At 39.9% G+C, this 21,527-nt stretch overlaps 1 long non-coding RNA gene across 1 annotated transcript in view; it reads right to left on the bottom strand.

Moving 5' to 3' along the window:
* Positions 1 to 21,527, bottom strand: part of LOC140459716 (uncharacterized) — a 100,043-nt gene that overhangs the window by 66,681 nt on the left and 11,835 nt on the right. The window contains exons 3-4 of the long non-coding RNA XR_011953852.1: positions 18,767 to 18,859; positions 17,262 to 17,360 (exon numbers count right to left, since the gene is read on the bottom strand). This is a non-coding gene — a long non-coding RNA (uncharacterized lncRNA). The remainder of the gene's footprint in view (positions 1 to 17,261; positions 17,361 to 18,766; positions 18,860 to 21,527) is intronic.

The following is a 21,527-nucleotide window of genomic DNA, read 5'->3' as shown; positions in this document are numbered from 1 at the left end:
CCCAGCTCTCAACATGTGCTTCCTGCTCTCATTCTAAATTGGCACCCTTTTCCGAACTCCCTCTCAGTAGTGCTGGAACTCTCCTGGTTAGTTGTCTTAAAGTTTGGCACTCTCTTTATCTGCAAGCCATTTCTTTGCTCCTCAGGGGACTATTCAGTTCATGGAGTCTGCTCCACCATTCAATGCGATCATGACTGATCTGATCATCCTCAGCTTCACTGCTCTGCCTTTTCTCCATAACCTTTGACTTTGTTACTGATTAAAAAATCATTCTATGTCAGCTGTGAATACCTACAAAGATACAGCCTCGACAGCCCTCTGCTGTCCACAGATCTTGATCCTCTGGAGAGAAGAAATTACTGCTCAACTCCATCTTAAATGTGAGATTCCTTGTTCTGAGATTGTACCCTCTGATCCTAGACTCCCCCATGGGGGAAGCAGCCTTTATACAGGATTCTTAAGGGGATATGTATGTCTGAAAAAAAGTCACCTCGCATTCTTCTAAACTCTAATGAGTACAGGCCCAATCTACTCAATCTCTCCTCATATGACGGTCACTCCACACCTGGTAAAAGTCCAGTGAACAACCTCTGAACTACCTCCAATGCCAGTCTACCTTTCATTCAATACATAAAATGTCACAGTATCCAGCTGTGCTCTGACTAGTGCCTTATTTAGTTTTAGAAAAAGCTCCCTGCTTTTATATTCCATTCCCTTTGAAAAAGAGACCACAATCCATTCATCTTCCCTATTACCCACTCTACTTGTATGTTAGACTTTTTACATTGTGCACCAGTGAACCACAAAATCCCTCTGCGCTACACTTTTCTGCGGTTTTGTTCTAGTTAAATAACAGTCATGCCGAAGTGTCTCACCTCACATATTCCTACACTGTATTCCATCTGCCACTTCTTTGCCTACATTTTTAGCCTGTCCAAGTCCTTCTGCAGCCTCCCCAACTCCTCAATACGACTGGTCCCTCCATCTATCTTTGTAAACTTAGCAATAATGTCCTCAGTTCATTCATCCAGATCATTAACATGTAAAGTGAATAGTTGTGGTCCCAACACCGACTCCTGCAGAACTCCACTAGTCACTATCTGTCATCCTGAAAAGATTCTTTTATCCCTCTTCTCTGCCTTTACCAGTCAGCCAATCCTCTATTCATGCCAGTACCCTGCCCTTTACACCAGTTTACTTTTCAATCTCCTGTGTGGTACAGAGACAAAGATCTTCTGGAAACCCAAAAAAATCACATCCACTGGTTCTCTTTTGTTGAATTGCTCCTTAAACAATACTAACAGGTTGGTCAGGTGCGATGTCCCCTTGACAAATCCATGTTGGCTCAGCTCTATTTGACGATCCATTTTTTAAAAATCTCTAAGGTCATCCATAATAATGGACTCTAGAATCTTATCAAGGACTGAGATCAAACCCAACAGCCTGTTGTTTCCTGTCTTCTGCCTTCCTCCCTTGTCAAACAGGGGTGTTAAGATTTGCCAATTTTCCAACCATCTGGGACCCTCCACGACTCCAGTGATTCCTGAAAGATCACTACCAATTCCTCCACAACCTCCTAAACTAACTTTGAGAAGTCTGCAGTGTCGTAATTCAAAAAGAGAGGGAGGCAAAAGGCAGGTAACTGTAGGCCAATTAGCTGAACATCTATTAGCACCCCTACTCAAAAAGAGAGGGAGGCAAAAGGCAGGTAACTGTAGGCCAATTAGCTGAACATCTATTGTTGCCAAAGAACTTGGAATCAATTATTAAGGAACTAATTGCAGAATGTTTGGAAGATTGTAATCTAATTAATCAGAGTCTACATAACTTCATGAAGCAGTAATCATGTCTGACAAATTTATGTCTTCCAAAGTAGTTAATTTCTTGAGAGAGCAAAAGAGCAGAACATTATTTTAATGGTAAGAAACTGCAGAAAGGTACAACACAAAAGACTTGAGGATATTTTTGCAAAAACATGGAACGCGAACACACAAGTACAGCAGATAATCAGGAAGGTTAATGCAATGTAGGCTGCTATTTCAACGGTGTTAGAATTTAAGAGTAGGGAATCCTACTGTAACTGTACAAGGTGCTGGTGAGACCACATCTGGAGTAATGAGAGCAGTTTATGTCCCCTTATTTCAAGAAAGATGTTGTTTCATTGGAGGCAGTTTAGAGAAGGTTCACCAAGATGTTCCCTGGTATAGAGGGCTTATCTTGCGAGCACAAGCTAAACAGATGGGGACTCTACTCACTGATGTTTAAAAGAATGATGTGTTTGCATTGAAACAGATTGGATTCTTCAGGGGGCTTGATAGGCTAAATGCTGAGAGATGTTTCTCTTCATGGGAGAATCTAGGATCAGATGAAATAATCTCAGAATAAAGAAACATCAATTTAAGACTGAGATAAGGAGGGATTTCTCTCAGAGGGCTGTCAGTATTTGGAACTCATTGCCACAGGGAGCTGTGGGGGTAGAGCTCTTGTGCATATTTATGGTTGAGATTGATTCACCGGCTGATCAAGAATCTAAGATAAGCTGGGATCATATTGAATGGCAGAGCATGCTTGAGGGGCCAAAGGGCCTACTCTTGTTCATATTTCTTCTGGTCTTATGAGATCATGGATAATTCTGCTTCACTCTAGAGTCAAGAAATTCCTCTGTCTATTTTGACCAGACTTCGAAAGATGAAAATTAGCATGGGTGGCCATAGAAAATGGATTATAGCGAATTTTGTAACAAAGAGTCTTCAAGGGTTTCGTTTCCAGACAATGACATTTCTTTTTATGCATTATTATCAAGGATGGAAGGAGAAAACCAAGAAATAAAGCAAAACAGAGGGAAAAAGAAGTGTACCTCTTAATGTAGACACTGCTGTAATCTACAGAAACATGCTCCAATTTGCACACAGCCAGAATCCACAAAAGGCAGTGAAAATGGGCAAATAATCAGTCATGATAATGTTGCTTCAGGATAACTGTTGACAAAGAAAACTTCATTCCTACTTTTCAATAGGGCAGAGAGGAACTGTTCACGTGAGATTCAAAAGATGGTCCTGCTGACAGTATGGATTTCCTTTGCAGTATAGGGAGTGCTCAAGCCTTGAACTGAAGCTACTGTTCAAAGCATGACAAAGAGCCATGAGGTTATCTCCCGTCAAATGGACTCATTTCAAAGAAAAGTCCTGTTTGTTGGGTCATGTGTCCAAATGTGAGCTACAGGTGTTCTTGGCAGCATGGACACAAAAACGTATACTTCCAAATTGAGCTTAGTTATGTCATTATGCATGCACATTATTCACACTCAAGGTCTGATCAGGAAATTAGGACTTTCCACGTTTCTTTTGAGACATCCACCATAAAATTTGTAGATAATAATTTAATAGAAAGAATGTACAAGATATATTAATTGGCAAAATTGCTCACACCTCAAGCAACATTCAAGGACCGGTCTTATTTCCAGCAGGAACAGCTATTTTTATTTGTCACAGTAGGTGGCCAGCAGACACCAAGAAATCCCAATTGAAAGGCAAATTTCACACCACTTCTTTGTTAGGTTATTTGAAAGAACACTCTTGCCAATTGTTTAGCGTCTGATCCTTGTGATAATAAAGAAATAAAAGTGCACATTTATAACAATGCTCGCACTAATGAGGAGATGAAATTCCAGATTTTAGGAAGACAACTTCAGTCTAGAATTTTTCCTGATGTCCATTGATTTAACGTCCAAGCATGAATTGCAGTTCTTACAAATCGTTACTGAGTAAAGATTCACTCAATCATTACCGAAACCCTTCAATTTAACTTTAACGTTAGAACTTTAGAACATCCAGTCTGTAATTAGTCTTTGTTTTGAGATAAATTTTCAGCTTTACATCTTAATGTGAAGTATTAAGCCACAACCTTTTTTTCTCCTTGATTTACCAAATAACAATTCTCACGCTTGTCAGCTCCTTTTGCATCTTATAGTCGTGGGTTTGACCAACAGAATGAATTCAGAGCATTGGATGGAAATGAACAAGGGTGTAAAGTCAAGAATTGATCTTTTGGCACAGCCTATGTGGTAAAGAAATGAATACTTGCATTTCTGTAGCACCTATCATGATGCCAGGGTGTTCCAAAGTGCTCACAGAAAATTATCTACTTTTATATTGCATAATCACTAATTGCTACAGAAAATCTCACATATTAAGTACATGAATAGGAAAGGTTTGGAGGGATATGGGCCAGGAGCAGGTAGGTTGGACTAGTTTAGTTTGGGATTGTGATTGGCATGAACTGGGTGAACTGAAGAGTGTTTCCATGTTATATGACTTTATGATAACTGTCTTCAAAAGGATTATAAACTGACAAATCAGAGGAGGAGATCCATTTATGCTGCTATCCATGCACTGACTTCGAAAGCGCTATAAAATTTGTTACATTTCCCAGTTCAGTTTGCATAGTCTATACCTTTGTCCTGGCAAGGATTTGTGAAATTCCTTTTTGAAAGTAACAATTTTATTCAGGCCCCCTATGAGGCAGTATATTTCAGAGTACAACTCACCATGTAAAAATATTTTACACACATTGAAGAAAAAGAGAGGCAATCTGCATTATTCAGCAGCTGACCCTTCTGCCACTGGAGACCGTTTCAACTGAAGCCTCCACAGAAATCATTCACGATTTTGCATAGCCTCTGCCAAATCAACGACCAAACATTTTGGCTCTCAGGTGAAAGAGCAGCATCTGCACATAACAAAAAAAAAATTCCTGGACTGACCACATGTTGAAGATTCCAAAAGGAAGCCAAGTCAGGACAGGTTTGATGGAGCACCTGTCAAAACAGAAGCTTCAAAAAAGGTGTAATGGTATCAACAACTGGCCAGATCTGTACAGCTGAGTTGAATTAGGATTGTTTGTGTGATATATATACACGATACCTGCTGCGATTGAATTTGCATATAAATCAACCACATTCATTCATAGCCAGATACTCCAGTCCATGCTTTAGTCTTTTTTATGCCCACACCCCAAATAATAGCTTTTTTCTCTTTGCATGGCTATTCAATTCAGTTTTTCTGGAGCATTACAAATCAGACAACCGTCTAAATCAGTGGTGACCTAATTAATGTTTTGGTTCTTTAAATGTGAGCATTTAAAGTTATTTTGATGCACAGCTCTATTACATAGAAGTTTTTCATAAAATTGTCAACCAAATTAGAATTTATCAAACAATTTATTTTCTTCCTGCGAAAGCCACAATGATGGAAAAAAAATGTAATCAGCTCAATGAGAACAAAAAGGCAAGACTGTAAGCTGAAAAGCAATGTCCAATTTGTTAAAAAGAAAACACCCAATTTGTTCCTGGTGAAAGGAGGCAATCAATTATTGGAAAATGTCACTGTGTCACATTTTAATAGAAATGGGAGCTGATTTTGTTGAGAAGAAAGTGATTTATAACATTGGGTGCTGCTGAATCAAAGATCACTCTACATTAATTTGCTCCCCCATCTCGTCAGCATCCACATCCATTTTGCAAAATGAAGCTCACAATGAGCAATAGGGTCTTGATGTAGCATGCCCAATGCTATTAGGGTGAGGAGATTTACATTTTTGGGGAGAGAGAGAGAGAGAGAGAGAGAGAGAGAGAGAGAGAGGAGAGAGAGAGAGAGAGAGAGAGAGAGAGAGAGAGAGAGAGAGAGAGAGAGAGAGAGAGAGAGAGAGAGAGAGAGAGAGAGAGAGGGAGAGAGAGAGAGAGAGTGAGAGAGAGAGAGAGAGAGAGAAGAGAGAGAGAGAGGAGAGAGGAGGAGAGAGAGAGAGAGAGGTGAGAGAGAGAGTGAGAGAGGTAAAGCAACATAGCCTTTCTGACACTGAGGACAGCAATGTCAAAATTCAATGGATATACTCAAAATTACAAACCATGTAGATACTGTGAGTTGCGAAAAACTGTTCCCGCTGTCAGGAGGATCAGTAACCAGAGGATAAGGATTTAAAATAATTGCAAAAACAAACAGCGGAGATGAGGAGCAATGTTTCTCCACAGTAAGTTGTTACAATTCAGACAGAACTGCTTGAAATTATGATGGAAATGGATTCAATTGCAATTTTTAAAGGATATTAGATATACAATTGACAAGGAATACTTCTCAGAACCATCGCATTGGTTAGGGAAGTGAGAATAATTGGACACATCTTTGAGGGCTGGAATAGGGCCAATGGGCTATTTGATTCTAAATAATGCTCGTGTTTGTCCCCGTGGCAGAGCACACCCTCAGGGGTTAAATTCCTTACATTCTCAAATGCTTCATTTTGGCACTGAAATGTTCATCCTCAGACATTATTGTTCACTACCACGTGGAAGTTGATTGACCATAGCTTCGGATACTGGGGGGGGGAAAAAAAAAAAAAATTCGCTGTTGAGAAGCGTGGCACTGGAAAAGCACAGCCGGTCAGGCAGCACCCAAGGAGGAGAGTCTACGTTTCGAGCATAAATCCTTTATCAGCAATGGGGATGGGTGGGGGAGGAAGGCTGAGAGATAAATGGGAGGGGGATGGGGCCGGGGCCATGGATGCGCAAGTCCTGGACCTCCTCCACTGCCACATCAGAGCTACCTGACAACTAGAGGAAGAAAGCTTCATCTTCTGCCTTGGGACCCTCCAACTACACAGAATCAAAATCAATTTCACTAAATTTCCATATCTATCCTTACCCCACCTTATCCCAGATCCAACCCTCCAACTTGTCCACGCCCTCTTGGCCTGTGCATCTTCCTTCCCACCTATCCGCTCCACCCCAACCTATCACATTCTTAGCTATCATCTCTCCAGCCCCACCTCGCTCCCATTTATCTCTCAGCCCCCATGGGGCCTGCCCCCACTCCTGATAAGAGTGTATGCTCGAAACATTGATTCTCCTGCTCCTCAGATGCTGCCTAACCGGCTGTGCTTTTCCAGCGCCATTCTTGTTGACACTGATCTCCAGCATCTACAGTCCTCACTTTCTCCACTGAAAGTCACTACCCTGCCCAATCATGATCAATTATTGGAATGGAATAGATTTGAGACTGGAAACCATCATGTAAAGAAAAATGTTGTATTGACAGAGAATTGAAATACAAGAGATTATGACAGAAAAAACATAGACACATCTACTCGCCAGGTTAATGGCGCTTGCACTACCTTATATCAATACATGCAATGCACAAAGGGATCACGTACTCAACTGACAGTGACACTCACAGCACATTCTGCACATCACACTCAAACCCAAGTCCAAGACTCCTAAACCCATGATCTTCACATTTCAGAAAATGTTTGGGGTATGATAACGCAATGTCAACACCTCGTAAGAAAAGGGAAATAAGCAATAATGGATTGACCTTGGAGCCTTCAACATCCAGCAAATTTTTACTTGCACATCCACTAATATCATTTTTTGTATCAGTTGCTCCCGATGCAGTCTCCTCTAAATTGGGGAGACTGGGCGCCTCCTCGCAGAGCGCTTTAGGGAACATCTCCGGGACACCCGCACCAATCAACCACTCCGCCCCGTGGCCCAACATTTCAACTCCCCCTCCCACTCTGCCGAGGACATGGAGGTCCTGGGCCTCCTTCACCGCCGCTCCCTCACCACCAGACGTCTGGAGGAAGAATGCCTCATCTTCCGCCTCGGAACACTTCAACCCCAGGGCATCAATGTGGACTTCACCAGTTTCCTCATTTGCCCTTCCCCCACCTCACCCTAGTTCCAAACTTCCAGCTCAGCACTGTCCCCATGACTTGTCCGGACTTGTCCGACCTGCCTATCTCCTTTTCCACCTATCCACTCCACCCTCTCCTCCTTGACCTATCACCTTCATCCCCTCCCCCACTCACCCATTGTACTCTATGCTACTTTCTCCCCATCCCCACCCTCCTCTAGCTTATCTCTCCATGCTTCAGGCTCACTGCCTTTATTCCTGATGAAGGGCTTTTGCCTGAAACGTTGATTTCGAAGCTCCTTGGATGCTGCCTGAACTGCTGTGCTCTTCCAGCACCACTAATCCAGAACTTGGCATCAATACTTCCAGTCTTGTGAGCTCATAGTAAACCATAGCTTCAGCCATTGTGCAAGAATAAGGTATGAAAAAAAATGGGAAGAAAGCAATTAGGCCAAAATGCATTGTGAAGCACTGAACTTGAACTTTGACCTTGCCTTTGTACATTTTGGATTTTAGCATTGCTGTGTAGAACACACCGAAAGTGCAACTGGGAATCTTTACAGGAATGAAAAATGGACATCTGGGGCCCGAGTCAACAAGGCCAGTAACTGTGCATCTCTGTAACCAGTCAGATTGAAGGATGGCGGAAGCAAAAGCACAGGGATGAAATCAAATATAAACACTTCAAGCAACTGAATTCAGTGCCATATGGAAGTGCTCAAATAAACAGAATCGAGAGAAAGGTAAAGAAAATGAATTTTAATGTGATTTTGTTTAAAAACTGCAATCATTAAAACCCAAAGGAATAAGATAGATGTATATTTATATTCTTTACAGCTAATTGCTACTGTTGGAGACGGTATTTGACAGTTATTAACACTTAGTACATGGTTAAAGGTGACTTAGACTGAAATGGACACGATTAACATTCTGCAGAGCAGATAAGAGAACTTCACACCAGTTAATGAATCTCAACATGGGCCAGCCTGAAAGATAACATTTTTGCAAAGCTCAGAGAGTGGTGCAGAGACAATATCTGGGAATTTTAGTTCAACTGAACATCTGTCGCCTGCCCAAAGTTGCAGTTACTCTGGCTCATCAAGAATAGCAAACAGGAGCCTGACGACTACTACTTACACAGGGAAAAAAAAACTGGACCAATGCTTCACAAGTTTCATGGAAGGTTACACAATATAATAGATATGCATTTATGAACAAAGCATAACAGATGCCCTAATTACAAAGCCAAATCATGAGCTTTTCAAGAAATAATTAACTTATTTATGCCTTATACCAGTTCCCTCTGAAGAAGTTCATACAATATGGCCTTTTAATTGTTATAACCACAATCCTAAACCAAAAAGATAAGCTCATCCCAAAAGTATGTTTTCACTGGTGTTAAAGGCAGGCATTCTCCCAGTTGAATGACCAGAGATCTCCAAGCTGCAAATGATGTGTACAAGTCAAACCATGGCTCATGTTGGTTTGATATGTTTACAAGAGGTTCTGTCAAATATTTCCATCCTCTCTGAATTGCAGTAGGTCATTTGACAGCAATGTCACTACAACCACTCTAGAATTAATTTTAGTTGTGGCAGGATACTATAAACATCCATATGTGAAGTAATGTTGCAAATTGAACTGATCTTGACTGTTAACCTGAGTGTATTAATTCTCATCATGTATGACATGTGAATCAGCTTCTTTTTGAGTTGAGTCTTTGGATTTTAAAAGGAGTTTTCCTTTACGATTAAATTTGAATGCTTGACTTATGATTATGACTCTTCCAAGCATGCTCATTAACTACCAAACCCTTCTCTTTCTTTGCCAAAGGGAATGACCACCACCTTTCTCCCTGAAATATTTGTAAGCCCATCATTTTATCTTCACATCTGTGCTCAGAAATTCAGTTACAGCAAAACAATACTTCAAGTCCAACTGAGCTACATAATCATACAAAACTCTGACAGTGCATTTCTTGGCTGGGGGAAGCAGGTGAAATTAGCTCCTGTTGATGATTCTTTCACTTCATGTGTTGAAAATTCAAAACAAAAAAAAAGTGTGTGTTGATTCTGACCTAGCCACTGCTGCCATCTTTTTTGATAACAGGGTTTCCATGCAGTTGGGAATTTGGAAGCAACCTATTTCATAAATCAAAAGGCATTTTTCAGTAAAACAAAAAAAAAGTCAGTAATAATTCAGTCCATATGTTCATCAGGTAATCACCATAAGGTAGCTGATTTATTACCTTTTCACGCTATAGAATCGAAGCCACTGAAGGTTAAAAAGATTATTTTTAATCATCATGTCAGTCACACTATGGCACACCTTCTGGGCAGATGGAACGTGAACATGGACCTTATGCCCAGAGTCGACAGTTAATCTGTGTTGGCAATTAATTGCAGGGTGTCACCAGATTCCAAATTCCAAAATCAAAATGATAGTCAAAAAGAAAGAAAACTCCAAAGCCATCACCAAATATTCAAATTTGACAGACAGATAAAATGTTTGTTTCGTCAAACATTGAAGAAGGTAAATGAGGACTGGAAGGGCATAAAAACAGCATGTATCAACCTTACGAGAAACTACACAATTAACCTGGTGATAAACAAGTAGGAAGTCTGTGAATTGAGAGGAGAGAGTGGACATTGGATGAAGCAGCAAGAATTGGTTCCTTTTTGAATTATTGCACCACACTAAAAATGAATTGGACAACACCACCAAATGAGACTGTCCTTCAGCAAGCTGAAGGAGAAAAGCAATAAGACAGATAATGATGGGAAAATGACATACTGGGAGCATGATGTTCAGGAGCCAGAAGAGAGGTATCTGTGTTATTATGAGCACAAGAATGATGGGAATAGATCAGCAAGTCAGAAAACAAGAACGTGACTGAATGATTTGATGGAATTGGCAGCTGCGACATCACTGTGCATGAGATCCACATACAAAACTAGAAAATACACAGAGTATGCTGCACATCAAGCTCCTGGACAGATGTGACAAGCAATTTGTTGTAGTTGATTCAGAAAGCCACTGGCAGAGTAGCAGCAAAAAACTCTGATACACCCTATCATTCTACTATGTTGCATTGCTTGTAAGAATCAATTAATGGAAATTTGATTAATTGGTTCTGTTCACTGAAATTCAGATCAGATCTGTTGCTGCATCAAATTCAAAGCATTATTTAATCTACATGTAAAGTTTGGAGGAAATCAATAAATACCAAAGCATGAGAATAGTGGTGTCTCAGTTAAGAGACCCATAAGAAATCTAATAAATAAGCTGCTGTGCTACAAAAAGTAAGAAAATAATGACAAGGGGAGAAGGTAAGGAAAAGAAAAAAAGAACATATATTAGATATTTTTCCAAGTCAGGGGTGGGATTATTGTCAATGCCTGGTCATCCCCAAGTGAGCAGCTGTACTCTTGTCACCTCTATCTGCGCTTTTGTAAAAATAATTAAAGATTTCATATTAGATTTGAAATGGATGTGATCCAGAGACTTAATTATATTGCAATACTGTATCTACTTACTAGCTAGCTCAAAACAACATGCTGGAAAAACTTGAATAACTTCACATATAGTATAACAAAGAGCAACTTGATAACACTTGGTATGTTAACTTGGATATCCAACCACTACATTAAGGGAAAGGAAAAAAAAAGTCTTTGGTTTGTAGCAATAGGTATTGTGATGAAGCCGCTTATAATTTCAAACTTTTGGAAAGCACCAAACACATCAGTTTATTCTCATTATTTTCAGCTGGCAGCAATTTACAAAAATAAATTTAGAGCAAATCACAGCTTTTAATTTCAAAATTAAGAGTTCAATTGATATAAATTAAATTTTTATCAGGGTTAGTACCCCTTTTATTCGCATTGTGCTGTATCTAAGACGTTGCTTAGATCAAAGACAGTAGATTTACATGCAAGGTAAAAATCGAATCAAAACAACTCTGCTGATATGGTGCTGCTGAGGTAGAGCCTCACCTGTTACGATGGTGTGCCATAATGTGTGTTCGAATAAGCTGATTTTAAAAATCTGATTAATGTTTACACGGTCAGTAAGCACTATGGATATGCTTTATCATTGCATCAGTTTCATAACAATTTTACTTAAGGATACCTGTCTTTCACAATGTATGCTGTGAACTTCACAGAAGCTCTTCGGCAGTTTTGATTTATTTTTAGTGCTAATTTCAGCTTTCAGCTCAAATAAATGACCAGTGAGCAGTGATGTAGCAATACCACTGCTGCAAATTTCTGGAAAATTTATGGCCGATGACAAATGGGTTGAACCCACCCTATTTAATATGGGTCATAAACATATACTCATGAGATGCCCCTGCCTTCCACTCTAAGAACACCATTAATCAATTTAAAACAAATTCTTCCATGAAACTAATGGCCGAATTAATTTCAGTACTGCAAAGCCAACATGAGGTACAATATTACACCTGTGATTAAAATATATATCAGAGTGTTAAGTGTCAATTATTAAATGAACGGAAGAATTATTTGCCTCATTAATTCAAGGTCAGTGAAATAATTCAACATGGAGGAACTAATGCTGTTCTGACCACAGCAGAAATAGGATCACCCCTGTGTAGGTAAAGACATATCTATAACAATGGCTGTCCTGGAAAGCATTTTTCACACATTTCTGCTCAAGATTTCCGAATGATCTGTTTCAATGATCTTTCAAACCATACATCAGGCTTCCAGGTCTTTGACAAATCACTCTGTAACGACATGCCAACAAGTATACAAGGATGACCTTTCATAATCCATCCTTCCCTTGAGGTGAAACACTTGCTCAGCGTTTTAGCATCACACTCTGATCAGACTGTGGGGTCCTAACCAGCTGGACAGTTAGACAAACTCACACTCAACCACCTTGTTGCACAGACCATTGCTGTACCTGCTGCGTTATATCAAAACATTTGATACTGTAACACGGATAGTCATCTATCATTAACAGCTTTTTCCTGCGTTGGATCAAAACAAAAAGGTGTTTTATAGCCTCGGTTTGCTCAATGCTGTGCACATGCAGTAATTCATACTGATCCACATTTGCCACAATACCACTGATTGGGGTTAGTTTCTTTGGCAGAAAACAATCACAAGTCCTGTGCAACAGCAAAGATGAGTAAGGCAAAGCTGAAATCTCGTCATTGATATTCTCCTGAAAAATTACCATTACCTTTTCCACAGCTTTATGGCATTTCAAACTAAAAGGAAATTAGGATATTAATCTGTAAGAAGTTGCAGATGCCATCTCTAAAATTGCTACTAAAGAAAAGAGACTTCCCATGTTTTATTCAGATACCGCAGATATATTTATTTAACAGTCAAGAAATGTTGCATAGATCGCATTATTTAAATTTTCTGGTAAGTGTACAATATTTGAAAAAGAAAATGAACAAATAAAATACTGAAAGAATGGCAAGTAATGCAAATGTATACTGCTCTGTTCCATTACACAATCCCTGTCTTTCAAAACCATTATTCTGAATTGATATGATATTGCCAGAAACAAGTCATTTTTAATAAATTTCAAAATATAGTTCATTTCTTCTCTTCTTCTATATAAATATTTAAATAGAAACCTTTTATAATGAGCTTTTCTTTTAAACTTGAACAGTGCTTGATTTTTGTCAACATGAAGGCACCATAAGTGCAAAGTTTTACCTTTGCTGTTAAAATCAAGAGGACGATTTTTACTACTGAGCGAGGTGACATGATTCAGGCTTCAGTTTAAGGAGCATGTGAGATGTAATCTTTGCACGGGAGAAAGCTGGGGCAAGACTGAGTCAGATCCACAGGCCCTGTAAGCAGATTTTCGGCAGCCATGGGGGCGGTGAATGTCAATATTGGTGGTCAGAAGTCTGACCTCTGTTCCTTGGGACTTCGCACAGTTGTTACAGAAACTGTTCACCTCCCATATCTCTTCATCCTCATGCCCTCTCCGTACCAACTCTTGCCCTCTATCCAACGGTCCCTCATTCCTATATTTAAGCTCTGGACCATGCCAACTACACATGTGCTCACACAGCATGCCACCTCCATTGTCACTAAACCATGATGTGCTGTGAATGTCCACAACTTCCCAAAGAGGTACATTAGTGAATAGGCTAGCAAAGTCAAATGTGCACACAGATATGGCATTGCTAATGAGGTACAATTCCAGTATACACTTCTTGATGTTGGAGGAAACCTTCACTGCAAATTTGGAAGTATCATTTCACTTCTCAGATCAGATTGGGAATAAGAAAAAAAAACTGTCCAGTATTTCTCACACCAGCATGCTTGGTTGTGCAAAAATCAGTCCTGCTCAAGGACTATTCACTGCCTTTAAATCTCAAATGCCTGATCTCCCACAAAAACATGTTTCCACTTAATCTATGGGGGTGGCACGGTGGCACAGTGATTAGCACTGCTGCCTCACAGCGCCAGAGACCCGCGTTCAATTCCCGCCTCAGGTGACTGTGTGCAAACTCCACACAGTCAGTCACCTGAGGCGGGAATTTGCACATTCTCCCAGTGTCTGATTGGGTTTCTTCCAGTTTCCTCTCAGTCCAAAAATGTGCAGGTTAGGTGAATTGGCCGTGCTAAATTGCCTGTAGTGTTAGGGGCAGGGGTAAATGTAGGGGAATGGGTCTGAGTGGGTTGCGCTTCGGCGGGTCGGTGTGGACTTGTTGGGCTGAAGGGCCTGTTTCCACACTAAGTAATCTAACCTAATTAATCCTTTAATATAGTTCTAAAACTATTGATCAAACTGTGAACGCAGAACTGATGCTGAGACAAATGATACTGTGCCAACTAACATAGCTTCATACAAACGTAATGGCAATCCTTGGGAAAATATCAACTTCAACTCTATTGAAACAGCATGACCTGGCAGCAAAGCTTTGTCCTGACATATACCAGATAATCTGTGAATCAAAGTAGCCCAGCACAATGCATTTTTAAGCTCCCAGATGGCAGCCTCAGCCCAGGTCAAAGCCATTGCAAGGGGAGGTCAGATCTGTTAAAGCTCAGAGAAGAGTTCAAATGGCCCTTTAACTTATCCTTTTTTAAGATTCACCATTCTGCCATTGCACGATCAGCAGAAATTGCATCTGTCAGAATTGATGGCAGCACATCCACATAGAGGTTCAGCACACCATTTCTAAAGATCAATCCAAGCCAAAGTCTGCATTGCATGGTTGCAGAGGTGGAAGGAGAGATGGGTGGGGATTGGGGAGTAGAAAAGTACAATATGTAAAATGCAGCATGCACCCATTGACAAAATGTCACAATAAAAGAACACGTGCTACTAGAATTTCTATATCTTAAAGGAAATTTAACACTGGAGATTAAAACAGAAAGATTCCACTTCAATAAGGCACGGAGGTAATGTTGACTTTTGACTATTTCTTCTGTGACTGTCTCATCTATCCTTTCTCGTATGAAGGTGCTAAATGCAAAAGGAGGCACAGGTTGATTCAATATTTGGGGTATTACCATGCTTTCAATGCCACTGGGTCAAAATCCTGCAACACACTCTCTAACAGCATTGTGGGGGACACCTGGACTAAACTGACTTCAGCAGTTCAAGAAAGCAGCTCACCACCGCCAGTTTTCTCAAGGCCATTTGCAAGTAAGCAATAATTGGATGATCCAGGCAGTGACACCCAGATCCCATGAATGAATAAAGAAAAAATGTACTTAACAGGCTTGGGGAGTTACTTTCCTGCCTCTGAAAAACTCTTTCAAAAACCTTGACATCTCAATGGCTTCCAATGACAGCTAAGAAAAGTGACTTCACTGGAACAGTGTTCATTGGCCCACCCTGCAGCCTTATTTAGACCAATTCAGCAGCAAAGAACCTCTGTTGTTTTGAACCTGATTTTCTTCGCACGATTGTTAAAAATTCTTCTACGTCAATGGACAGTGGTGTTCACAAAGTCAAAGAAAATTAGCTGAAAAACTTCACAGAAGCCAGTATCCCGTCACCAAGTCAGCCTTTGTTTACACGTGGAAAGTCGTTGACTCTGGCACAACTTTGTCAGAATCAGCATCCACAGTGTCATAATCTCTGGCACTGCTGTTCTTACCTGTGACCTGAGGGCTCCCTGATTGGGGCAGATAATCTGATCCAAGCAGGGAACTCAGACTCCTGGAGCTCCAGTTGACTGACCTCATTACCAAAACGTCGATTTTCCTGCTCCTCAGATGCTGTCTGACCTGCTGTGCTTTTCCAGCACTACTCTGATGACTGTAATCTCCAGCATCTGCAGTACCTACCTTTGCCTCTTACAATTGCTACAAGCGATTTTGATCTTTAAGGCATGGGGAACCAGCAGTTTCACATCACAGGGATATTGTTGAAGACATGTAACAGCATTTCAATGAGTCCCTACTTTCCCTCTATCACAGTCTCTATTCAATTCTAAATGGGCAGAACAGAATTGCCACCAATTAAGCAAGTGGCAATCGAGCTTGATGGGAAGCACAAGAAAGGCTGGCTTTGGAAACAGAAAATACCATAGCTGCACAATAAAACTGCCTTTCAGGTGCTGAGCTGAAACACAATGGGTGGATGGAGTGTTGCACCTGATCAGAAAGCGCTCAAGGATATGTGGTGGCTGAAAAATATTTAAATTATCTTATACCAACATTCCTGACCTCTCAAGGTCAAATTCATCACAACACTCGATGACCAAGTCAACACAAGTACAATCAAAGCACTTTGATTCATTACTAGTGGTACACAATTCATTAGCTGAGAGGATATGTTAAAAGATGGGTTGGCCCACACATTGAGTATTGTGTATCATATTGATCTCTGTATGACACAAAGGAGAAAGAGGCATTGAAGAGTATGGAAATAATTACCAAACGATTCCACAGCTTAAACTAAAGAATGAGCAGGCTAGGACTCATATCTCTTGATAATCAAAGACAGATGATTTTATTGAGTTCCTGATTATTATAGGAGGTTTGATGTCACATATGAACTGCCGTATATCTAAGACAACCACTAATAAACCCATAAATTTGGAAGTGCCAGTGTTGGACTGGAGTGAACAAACTTAAATAAAATCACAACACCAGATGAAGGAGCAGCACTCCGAAAGCTAGTGCTTCCAAATAAACCTGTTGGACTATAACCTGGTGTTGTGTGATTTTTCACTATATATGTCCAAAGTGGAATTCACAAGAAATATATTGACTGAAGACAAGGTCTGTGGAACTCACCACTACACAGAATGGAGTAAGCGGAATATCAATGGTGCATATAAAGTGAAAGTTAGACAAGTACATGAGGGAGCAAGGAATAAAAATTTATTGCTAGATGGGTGAGAGGTACTATGGTAGAAGGAGGTATGCATCGAGCTCAAAATACTCCAGGGTCTGTTCTTATGCTGTAATGTACAATAATAATCAGCCATGAGATTTTGTCGCATTCACCCCCATCCCGCCTCAAGGACCTGACTGTTTGAAGAATTTGTCTCCTTGCCGACAGTCTGAGCCCCGGGAAACAACTAGAGAGACATCCTCAAAAAAGAAAACAAATACGTAAATGACTCACCAAATGTATTGCCCTGATTGATAGACTGCTCTGTTATTCTCCTTCTTGGTAACTGGTCAACCATCAATTGAACTGGAAAGGTCAAAGCCATCATAGAAGCTAAAGAAAGATGGGGAGACATCATTGGTGGCATTATCTTTTTTTCCACAACAAAGAACAAAATGTATTATGTATACTTCTGTGCATTTTCTCTTGCACTGGCTCTGGAAATCTCATCAAGAGCACAGAAATGTCACCACCACTTTGTGGTTCGAAATATCATTTAAAACTAGACAGTAGGAAATGAAAAATGAAAATATCTCCCATTGAACAAAATCATAGTTCAACAAACGGTAATGGAAATCTGAAATGGGTGAATTACAGAGTAAATAACATACATAGCCACAAATTAACTGACAATTTACTAAGATTTAATGCACGTTTTACATGCATTTAAATTTACACTCCATTACCTTTTGTTGACCATGATCATTTGTGCTTAGTATTTTAAAATACTGATTTCCCTTGGCACATATATTTTATTCTTCATTTGCTCTCCTTAGTTCATTGGCCCACCCTGTTCAGCCAGCCCTGTAATTGGAGCACTAAATTCTATTCCAACACATTCCTGCAAGTGCTCTGGTGAGCTATTAGTAGGGTTGTGACAGATGAAATTCAAATGCAAGAAATGTGAAGTGACTCCTTTTGGCAAGACAATGAAATGAAGTAGAACGTTTGAAAGAATGAGCAGGAACAGAGAGATCAAGATGACATGCACACAAGTCTTCGAAGGTGACAGGACAAATTCAGAGAGTTGTGAAAAGGAAGCATGGAATCCAAGGCTTTATAAATACAGGTGCAAAGTACAAAACAAACAGTCAAGCTTCATAAAACTCTACATATGCCTCATCTGGAGAGGTGTAGCTAATTCTGGTCAGAACACTTTAGGAAGACGCTCAGAAAAATGTAGAAGAGATTTAGTCAAATCGCACTTGAGATAAATGACTTTGATTATCTGAAGAGACAACAGAAATCACAGTGGGTCTCCTTGAGGTTAACGGAAGATAGATAGGGGTGTTCAAAAATCAGGAAGGATTGTGACAGTAAATAACAAGGAGCTATTTCCAGGAGCAGAAGGTGGTAAACAGCAGATACAGATTTAACAAGATTGCCAAGAGAGCAGAGGTGACATGAGAAAATAAAAATTGGCAGTGAGCTGTTATCATCTGCTCACAGATGCAATATTAACATAAGTTAAAATTGAGAAATCCTTAAGTGGAAACATTTTCAGGTCTATGAAGTAACAGCAGAGGAGTGTGGGGTTAATTGGGGGTGCTGACAGAACCACTATACTGCATCATTCAGTGATACTCTTCTTTGATTAGAATAATTCTGTTTGCCTGTAAACGCAAACACTCTGAAACTTGTCAGGTTGGAATCAACAAGTGCTCATTGTGATACAAAGCAACTGGTAAGTTCAAGTTCAAAATAAAGTGGGGTTCAAGCTTGGTGACCTGATGACATACCTCAAGACAAATGCAATTTTCTCTCGCTGAAGATGCAACTGGTTTTAAGTTCTCTTTGTTTGCAGTATATGAGCCAAGTTGAAAATATTTCTTCTGAAATAAACGGAGTAGAGGACTATCATCATTTGAAGCATGATACAGTACTATTTCCTTCAATGCATTTACAGGCAAGACAACATTCACAACCTCTGCCAAGTTTTCATACTGCTATGGTGCAACCTATCCCAATTTCAGAGATTTTCATAGCCTCGTTCCCCAACATGGGTGAATTTCATCTCGTTTTGAATGTACAAAACTATGTTGTGATCAACGCTGATGATGACAGAAGTCATTCTCATTCTCCCTACGAAATGATCCATTTTTCCACATGTTAACAAATTCAATGATTGTCAGCTTTTAAAGTTCCATGAACGCAGGGAAAGCATGAGATGCAACAGAGTCTGAATCTTTTCCAAGTAATTGCATTTTCCAATAGATATCCATGAGCAATGATTCAGCTTGACTTTAGGATGCCAAAGCAAGGTAACTGAGATCAGCTTCCTCAACATAGTCATTCATACCAGGATCTTCTTGCCTCTGTGCCATATAGCTCCACATATTTATACATTATGTTCGTTTTTATCTTATGCTTGTTTAAATGCATAAAGATTATCTAATGGAAGGACATTTTATTCATGCAATCAAGCAAAATCAAAATGGTTTCTTAAAAGGCAAATCATGCTTGACTAATTTACACATGTTCGGTGAGGAAGCAAGAAGCCATGTGGATACAGGGGACCTATAGATGTGGTGTATTTAATTATCTAAAAAAGGACATTTGGTGAAGTAAGACTTATTGTCTACAGTATACTACGTAAGTGCGGATCCAGGAATGGTCATCTAACAGAAAGCAGAAAGTAGGGATAAAAGATCATTTTTGTTTGCAATGTGTAAGTAGCAGAGTGCCCCAGGATGGTATCACAAATTTTATTATCTGTATCATTGACCTGGATGTAGGGATTGAATGCATGGCAGCTAAATTTGCTGGTGATACCACATAGGTAGGGAAGTAAGTTTTCAAAAGGAGGTAGAAAATCTACAAAGGGAAATGGATAAGTTGAAAGGAGCAAGAAAGAATTTGAAAGGTCGAATGTAATGTGGGAAATGATGAACCTTTCTACTTTGACAGGAAGAATAGTAAAACAGCATATTATTTAAGTGGAGAAATATTTCAGAACTCCGAGATACAGAAGGTCTGGGCACTCTGGTCAACAGATCACAAAGTTTGTATACAAATACAGCAAGTAATCAGGAGAAAAACAGAATGAAGATGTTTATTGTAAGGGAATGGAAGCATATTGCTAATCCTACAAATGTTGGTATCAATGGAAAAATACTTGGCATTTGCATGATTTTTATCTGCTCATTGTTTTCAGATATGTACAAACCTACTTATGTTGAAATAGTTTAGGCGCCAGAAAGGAAACAGAGAAATTAAAATTGCCTCACATGAGATCTACCCACTGAGAACATGAGCAGCAAATGCACGTTCATGTGTTTCCTATTTGTGTAGCTTTGAATAATAAAATCTATTTACTGAAGATGTTCAATAATTTTGCAGTGATTAACTCATGTCCTTCAAGTGTGAACACTATAAAATATAACAAAAGTACATGGACTACTCAAATCCAGTGTTCAGCTGTGGCCAAAGTCTCCTGTGATGTGGTGGGAGTGGCCCTACCTCTGGTTCGAGTCTCAACTGTCCCAGACACGTGTCAATATTTGTCTGAACAGATGGTTGGAAAATATCCAGATCTGTTGGCAGCAAAAGGAGAAAAACTTCCATTGGTGCAACACTGTAAAAATGTCATCAATTGAAATGACTTCAGAAAATGACAATTAACCCCCGGAATTGTACAAGTGTGCTTTGAAAGTTCTGTCCTTTGTGCTTTGAGGGTAGAGTTTGTGATCAATCCCAATTCTCCAATATTCATTTCACCAGGACTTCAGCTATCACTCAAAAACACAAAGTTGACAACATGGTTCTCTGCACTTGGCCTAGCCTCTAACAAAGCCCAACACATTGATTAGGAATTTCAACCCAATCAAAATGCAGACAAGTGGCAAAGATCAATTTAGTTGCCTGAAGGCAGAGTCATAGGATCTTTATAGCACAGGGGGAGGCTATTTAGCCCTTCATGCCTAGGCTTTTAGCAAGCTGCATCTGCATTAAATAAGCTCATTAAAGAACCTCTGAATGAGAATGCTGCTGCTCCAGGCACCACGTCAATATATTACCTCAACTGACACTTCAGGTGCCATTGATTGTCAGAGGTAGCACGCTTCACATGAAAAGTTGTTCAGATGGATACAAGATAAACAGTAGCAATGGTCAAAGAAGAGCTGGTAGCACGAACCAAAACACTTCGAAATGTGGCCTCCACCACTGTGGGACCTGTTGTATGTCAATGTCCAAGTGCCTTACACAACAACTTTTCACGTGAAGGTGCTACCTCTGACAATCAATGGCGACTTGAAGTGTCAGCTGAGGTAATATTTTTGAACGTGGTGCCTGCAGCAGCAGCTTTCTCATTCAGAGGTTCTTTAACGAGCTTATTTAATGCAGATGCCAATTATTTACAGCAGAGACGTGAAGGTCTAAAGAGACAGGAGTAATATTTTAATCGTTGAGCACCTTGGAACGCTGGTAAGTTATAAAAGCTGGCATCTAAAGTCAAATTGTTTCTATCCTTGAGTGAAAAAAAAATCAGTGATTCACTTG

The sequence above is a fragment of the Chiloscyllium punctatum genome, chromosome 35 (genome assembly GCF_047496795.1).
Source record: "Chiloscyllium punctatum isolate Juve2018m chromosome 35, sChiPun1.3, whole genome shotgun sequence".
Lineage (NCBI taxonomy): Eukaryota > Metazoa > Chordata > Chondrichthyes > Orectolobiformes > Hemiscylliidae > Chiloscyllium > Chiloscyllium punctatum.
The sequence above is the reverse complement of the archived record's forward strand: the minus strand, read 5'-3'. Positions and strand labels throughout refer to the sequence as shown.